This window comes from Myotis lucifugus, unplaced genomic scaffold (genome assembly GCF_000147115.1).
Source record: "Myotis lucifugus unplaced genomic scaffold, Myoluc2.0 scaffold_94, whole genome shotgun sequence".
Lineage (NCBI taxonomy): Eukaryota > Metazoa > Chordata > Mammalia > Chiroptera > Vespertilionidae > Myotis > Myotis lucifugus.
Genome location: NW_005871142.1, coordinates 4,100,109 through 4,107,825, shown reverse-complemented (window position 1 = coordinate 4,107,825; position 7,717 = coordinate 4,100,109).

Sequence of the window (7,717 nt, the reverse complement as noted above, 5' to 3'; positions counted from 1 at the left end):
AAAGCTCTCTCCCCTCTGCTGCCCCATGTCTTTCCCGTGGAGAGCCTGCTTCTTTCTTTGAGTCCCAAATGGAACGTGTGACGGGCCTCCAGGTTCTCAAAGGCCGAGTGCACCTTTTCGGGGGCACGCCTTCTCCACGCAGTTCTCGCCAAGTCAGCCTGCAGAGCGATCACGTAACTGAAAGACGAAATTAGGCAGCGCTGGCAGGCCTCTGGCAGCAAGGAGCCCTCTGCTCGTGTTTTTCATTGAAAAGCATATAGAATTACCTTATTGTTCCAGATATTAGCTTTCTGTGCCCAGCGCGTACATATTTAAACAGCATAACAAATGTGCTGGATTACAAAGCACCTCCATGCCACCAAGGCCTCTGGGGTGCCAAGGCCCAGAGACATCCTTCCAAGTTTCCTTCCCCTTCGTCTCAGTGCCCGGGTGGGCCAGGCCGCCGAGTGTAATAGCAAGCATTCTGGGGATTTTTCAGGCCCCGTGTGTAAGTCAACTTTCAGTTGACTGTGACAGCTGCTTGCAAAGGAGCGAACCCCCCACTCCTACCCCTCCCTGCACCACCAGCACGTCTCATGCCTCAGGCCAGGCAGGCTCCGTGCGGGGCTCTCTGCCACCCTGGGCTCCGGCTCCAGACGGTCCCCTTGCTTGCTCTGCAGAACGTTATCACCCTCGTGGCTCGGGGTTAAGGGTTGGGGTTGGGGTACTGTTAGTGTTTTCATCACTTGGGGAAATCTACAGTCTGACGATCACCATGCCTGCGGATCAAAGGCGAGGCGCTATCTTGCTGCCGGGTGTGCTGTGACTCTGAGCACGGTCCTGGGGCCTGACCCCAAGGTGAGCTTGGGAGGGAATGAGTCTCCAATGACGGAGGTCTAGGTGTGGGCTCACGTACGATGGCGTTCTAAGAGCAAAGCGTGTCCCTTCCTTTTATCTGGCCTCACCATGCCTGGCCTGAAAAGCATGGAGAGCTTGGAAGCTAGTGTTGGATTGACATGGAGGGAGGCGTGTCGCTGTGTAGAGAGATTGGCCTGGGGAGGGAGGGGCTGTGTATTAACATCCTAGGGCTGCCACGGGTCCGCTTTCTGACTTGGGCTCAGACCCAAGCTCCCATCACACTGACCCTCAACTGGTATTTGCACCAATAACGGCCCCTCCCAATTCTGTGCGCACGGGGGAGGGGGGGGTACCCCTATGATGGGGATAATGTGCTCTATCTTCCTGCAGGGGAAACCCAGCCTTTATCTCCAAGGCTCCACTCTCTGACCCGGGAGCATGTTCATACTCCCTTAAAAGAGGACCCTGGCCCTAACCGGTTTGACTCAATGGACAGAGCATCGGCCTGTGGACTCAAGGGTCCCAGGTTCGATCCCAGTCAAGGGCATGTACCTTGGTTGCAGGCACATACCCAGTAGGGAGTGTGCAGGAGGCAGCTGATCGATGTTTCTCTCTCATCGATGTTTCTAACTCTATTCCTCTCTGTAAGAAATCAATAAAATATATTTTTTTAAAAAAAGAGGACCCTGTCCCTTCCTCTGCCATCCCACTGTTAACCTTTTATTGGGGTGTTTACCACCAGCCGTTGTTTGTGTGTGTGTCACTGTGACATGGTGGCACCTTGGGGGGACCTATTTGCTCTGTTCCTGTGATGGCAGCTGGCAGGCAGAGCGCCTAGGCATCAGGTAAATGGGTGCAGATGAGAGAACAGGTAGATGAAAGGACGAAGGGTCCGCTGCCTCCTTGGAGGAAAAGCACCCCCTTTGGATGCAGGCGTGTTTCTGCAGGAGGCGATGGCCCTGCTCCTCGGGCTGCTCCCGTTGTCCCACCGTGTCTGCAGTGGCTGGAGGGGGACCTGCTCTCTCCAGGTGTCAGCTCCCCTCCTTCTCAGATTCACATGGTGTCCACTCAGCACTTTTGGTTCAAGGCCGTAGGCCTCACGTTGGTTAAAGCGTGGAGTTTCTCACTGGAAGATGCTGTGGCCCCTCACGTCCTAATGCCTCACAACTTCGGAAAGTCTCTACGAGGCCGTGCCTCTCCTCTCTGTACAAGATGCAGTTCTTATCCCACCAGATCCACGCAGCTTCGCCAGCCTTTCCTCTGGGTCTTGGCCATCCTCTTTCGATGAAAGGCCTGAGCAGGAGCTGGAGCGGGTCCCATGGTTATGGTGCCACGCTGCTGCAGCGGTTGCTCTCCGCCAAGGGTTGAGCATCCCTGTGCACGATGCCTACTCAGAGGGAGACTCACCCCTGGGGGCCCCGGCCCAGGGAAGCCAGATGGCACAATCCAGGCGTGAATAGGTGTTGACCAGTGGTAGACCGTGGACAGGAGAAAGCCATTGGAAAAGTTATTCTTTCTTCCCAACCTCATGTATTACTTTGAGACAAGGTAGTTCATACTGTGTGTCTCTCTCAAGATGATGGGAGAGGAAAAAACGGCCATCCACGCGTGCCGTGCAGCTGTGTCCAAATGGGCACCGCACACCCTCATCTTTGCATGTGTCGCTCCCTGGCTTCTCCTCTTGCTTCTGTGCTGGTTCTCTGGGGTGCACTCCAAGTGTTAGCAAGCAAGCTTTTGCCTCTGATTTTGAGGGAACCTGAACTAAGACACATCCCTGGCCAACTCTGGTTAGCTTGACCTTCTTTGCACTCCCATAATATTGTGTGCATCTCTCTCACTTTCCACACAATATCGCAAGTATCTGTTTACGGGCCTCTTTCCCCTTCCGGATCATGTATCTCTGGAAGGCAGACACCACACTGTATACTTTTGAATCTCTGGCACCTACCACAGCGCCTGGCATAAATTAGAACTCTGAAGATAATAAATATCTGCCAGATGACTAGCCATCAAAGAAAGTTAGATTTCCCCTGATCAGGGAGACAGACCTAAGGAACATTTTAAATGGCTTCCCATTCAACGTGTGGTCTCTTTTGGCTTCACCTACATTGAGTCAGGGATGATGCTAGCAATCACATCATACTACAAGATTATAATTATATCCAATAATTTTATAATAATTACAACAATAAGCTTGGAACCTATATGCTACCATGCTGTTAGATATGTCACATACCTACCTTCATTACCACAGCAAGCATATTAGGTTGTCATCATATACGTGGGACCTTTTGGAAATGTAGCTGGACAGCTTGTCTTCTTGAGGGTATATTAAAGGTTATTTAAATTATAGTGTTTTTTGTGTTTTTTTTAATATATTTTTATTGATTTTTTACAGAGAGGAAGGGAGAGGGATAGAGAGCTAGAAACATCGATGAGAGAGAAACATCGATCAGCTGCCTCCCGCACACTCCCCACTGGGGATGTGCCCACAACCAAGGTACATGCCCCTGACCAGAATCGAACCTGGGACCCCTCAGTCCACAGGCCGACGCCCTATCCGCTGAGCCAAACCGGTCAGGGCTAAATTATAGTTTTAAAATGGGATTTTTCTTAGTGGTTAATACTGCCAACTGACACATAGTGCCCAATGGCAGAACTGCTTTAATAAAACAACAACCAACACCTCACTTCATTAATTAACAAAAGGTGACTTTATCACCATCACTCTCACTTCACTTTTGCCCGTATGAACATGCAGATATATTGGGACAGAGCCTCTGGACCACAGACTGGTCACCTCTGTCACGCCACTTCTCCTCGGTTCCACTGAGGTCAAGGAACTCAGCAAATGTAACAGAGGGATTTACGACCAAGGCATAGAGGGCAATAACGGGATTCCACGTTGGGTTTACCCTGTTCTATAAACCTTCTGAAATCATAGAAATGTTTTGCATTTTAGAAGTGTAGTTTTTAGGGTAAGTTCTATATCAAATTCTCAAAAGGGTTAAGAATTCCTGATGCTGATTCTGTGTGACCCAACATCTTGGGGTGGGCTGTGAAGAGTGGGGTCAGGTGTCTCTGCCTTGGAGAGCCCGGCTGGTCAGTTGAGCTCTGAATGACCTGGGATCCTGGGAATAAACTCACTCGCCTGATATGTCTCTCTTTAGCCACCTGAGTTGAAGCTTAAGCACGGAAGGAGTTCACAGTATTTGCATTTCTCTCTCTGAAGCTGTTAGGGTCTGCAGGACTTACCCTTGACTCTGGGATCGGCCTCTCTTGTGGCTCTGTTGTCAGGATTTCATGTTATGATGTAATCCAGCACAACTTGTCCAAAACGATATCAGATTTATTCCATTTGTTAAAAGGGAGATATCACTAGTATGGGCCCTTTTGGCAAAATCTCAACTCCTCGTTCTAGGCATGGTTTCAATCACCTGTTGCTAAGATACTGCAAAAAATATTATCTGTTTTTAAATGTTTCTTTTTAATTGAATAAACTGTTGCTTTGAAATATCAGTGCAAAGGTTAACTAGGTCTTTGAAATCATATATATATCCTTTTCCCCAGCAGAGATATTTCTGAGCACTTTAAGTGGAGCAGCTGCTATCTCAGTGGAGTCCCTTGATGGCATTTTTAAATCGCACAGAAAGGACACTCATAGCACAACTGGGGGACGGAAATAGCAGAGAGAAAGAGACTCAGTCGGGTCAGCGCACTCTGCCCATGCTGGCCATAGTCATCGATTCTGTCGCAAAGGCTTGAGAGAGAGAGCAGGCCCAGGTCCACCATCCCGATTAGCAACCCTGGGAGCCGGATTCTGAGTGTTTGGATTTCCGAATGGTAATACAGTGCGTGTATCCCGAGAAGGGTGTGGGCCCACACCTCCTAATCAAAATCATTGATATTTGGGTGACAGAGCATTTTAGTTTTTACTCTAAATTTTCATACCAAACTCTGGTCAAGTGAGTTTGCTGAAACTTATGAAGACACTTGGGCCTAAAGAGCATTTTTTATTTTTCATGTTACAAATGAGTGATCATAGACCATTAAAATTGAGAGAAACTCCAGGGTGTATACGATTCAGAATAATTTCAGGACCAACTAAGACCCCAAATGGCCCAGGCTGTAGCGAAGTTGGGAGCCAGGAGTCCAAGTGGGTGGGAAAGACTGGAAGGCATGGATGCAACATTCAATCAAAGGCCAAACTCGGCAAAGTCAGCAGTGGCCAGCAGGGAGGGACGGAGGTCTAGGACTCTGGATGTCACTTGGAAAGACAGGTAAGAATTTAGAATCACTGAACTTCTCCTACAAACCTCCTAAATGCAAACGTTTCTCTTATTCCACACTGTTCTTGCATTAGTCCAGACCATCTCTCTAGATCAGCGGTTCTCAACCTGTGGGTCTCGACCCCTTTGGGGGTCGAATGACCCTTTCACAGGGGTCGCCTAAGACCATTGGAAAACACATATATAATTACATATTGTTTTTGTGATTAATCACTATGCTTTAGTTATGTTCAATGTGTAACAATGAAATTGGGGGTCACCACAACATGAGGAACTGTATTAAAGGGTCGCGGCATTAGGAAGGTTGAGAACCGCTGCTCTAGATCTTACAACAGTCTCTTGACTTCTTCCTGCTTCCTTCTAGTCTTTTGACCCAATCAGTCTTACATATCTGCCTCCATTGTGACCATTCTATATGCAAATCTGACCTTGCCACTTCCCCAGTGAAATGTTTCCGTGGCTTCCCATGACTGACAGAGTAAGTTGCTGAATGATAGGGTCCTGTCCTGTCTCTGTCTTATCTCTCAGCTCTCACTTCCCACCTTAGGCTGTAACAACACAGTCGTCTTTAGCTCATGATGACTAAGGTCTCTGCCTTTGGAATGCTCTCTGCAACACTTGCTTCCTCACATGGCCAGTTCTTACCTGCTCTGCAAGATTGGCATCAGTTACCTTCTGTCCTAGGCCCCGGGCTGACCCAAGTGCCTCCACAGTTATCCCGTACCTATGTCAATGCAGTTAGCATTTTTCATAAAAATGTCCTGTTTGTGCACTCTTCCATCTGACTATGAACTTCCTGAGGGCAAAATCCATTCTCTTGTATCATATTACCTCTCAGGGTTTAGCACAGGGCTTGGGACATGGTTTATGTTCAGACAAAAGCTATTGAACTGTGGAAGGAATGTCAAGGCAGGCAAAATTGTGGAATCCAGGCAATCAGAGAACAGGAAGAAGCAGCACTTGTGAACAGTAATTCCCGGGTGATATAAACAAGGATGAGTTCCTATCCTGGAGTGTTGGAAGTGTTGTGAGATGGGCTCTTGAGTTATTCTGAGACAAAGAATAGGACCTGTTATTTCCTTTGCCCCTAAGGATATGGCAAAAGAAAGCAGTTACTTTAACCAAAAGGAAGGGATTTCCTTATGGTGAGGGTGGATGGGTAAGGGCATGGCTTTAAGAGAGCCTTTTGACAATAGGCCTTGGGCATCTATGGGCAACTATCTAAAGGAGTGGTCAGGATGAGTACGGTAAATTGGCTTGTCATGGTCCCTAAAATACAATGCTTTTGGTTGGAGTTTCTTGCTGCGCTCCCCCCTCTGTGGAGTAAGCTGGATTGTGTCACATTGAAGTCACGTTGTCATGATGCCTTAGGGATTTTAAGCAGAGCCCACAGAAGTCAACTGTGATGGAGTAGAAACAGCACTGGTCCAAAAAACAGAAGTCCATCCAAATCCTGGGCCTGAGATTTACTGTGCCCCTAGGAAATTAGTTACCATCTCTTTGTCATCAGTTCTTCTTCCATATAAAATGGAGATAGTACCAACCTTAAAGGACTGTTGTAAGTATTAAATGAAAAAGATGCGTGAATTCATCTGTCAAATAATATGCACTCAAATTTGTGTGGATGCTTTACAGATTTTGTTCCCTGGATAGTCGGTATAAAAAGAGATAAAACAACATTCTATTTATAGGCTCGATTTTTGATGTTATGGTAAGGAAAGATCTTACTTTCATTATTGCAAAGTCATTAGAACAAAAATTCTCAGGTACTTTGGTGTAAGGTGTTGAGTGCTAATGGCTGTCCTTGTCCACTGGCCTGGCCTTGCTGTGCACTGGAAGCCGAGGGCACCGTGGTTTTGGAGGTGGTGATGGCTCACACCTGGATGTCCAGGACAGACTGCTCACCTGGCCCTGAGTAGAAGTCGGACAAAGTGAAACTGATTGTTTAGGAGTCTGGACAGGAAATCTTGCTTTTCCTTTTTCTAATCTGAAATGTGTATAACTTTAAATCGATTACAAACAGCAGACTGTCCTGGACACTGTGAGGGGATATAAAGAAGCATTATTTTTCTCCAATACTTTATGAAAGCATATACACATAAGGTTTGATAAGATGGACAATTCAGATGGTAAATAATTTTTTTAACATGACGCTGAACAAGTCTCTTCTTCCCAAATTACCCCAGACCGAATAATTCAGGCATGGATTTTTAAAAATATATATTTTATTTATTTCAGAGAGAAAGGGAGAGGGAGAGAAAGATAGAAACATGAATGATGAGAATCATTGATCAGCTGCCTCCAGTATGCCCCCTACTGGAGATGGAGCCTTGCAACCCAGCCATGTGACCAGATCAAACCCGGGACCCTTTAGTCCACAGGCTGATCCTCTATCCACTGAGCCAAACCAGCTAGGCACAGGCATGTTGTATTAGATAGGAAGGTGTTCTGCTATAAGTAATAGTATATAAACATCAGTGGCTTAAATAAAAGGATTTTATTTTTCTCATGAACCAGGAAGCCTGAGGTCAGCGATCATTGGCCTTGGTTCAGTGTTTTGATAATGTAAAGGCCAATTTCTCTGTGTTGCT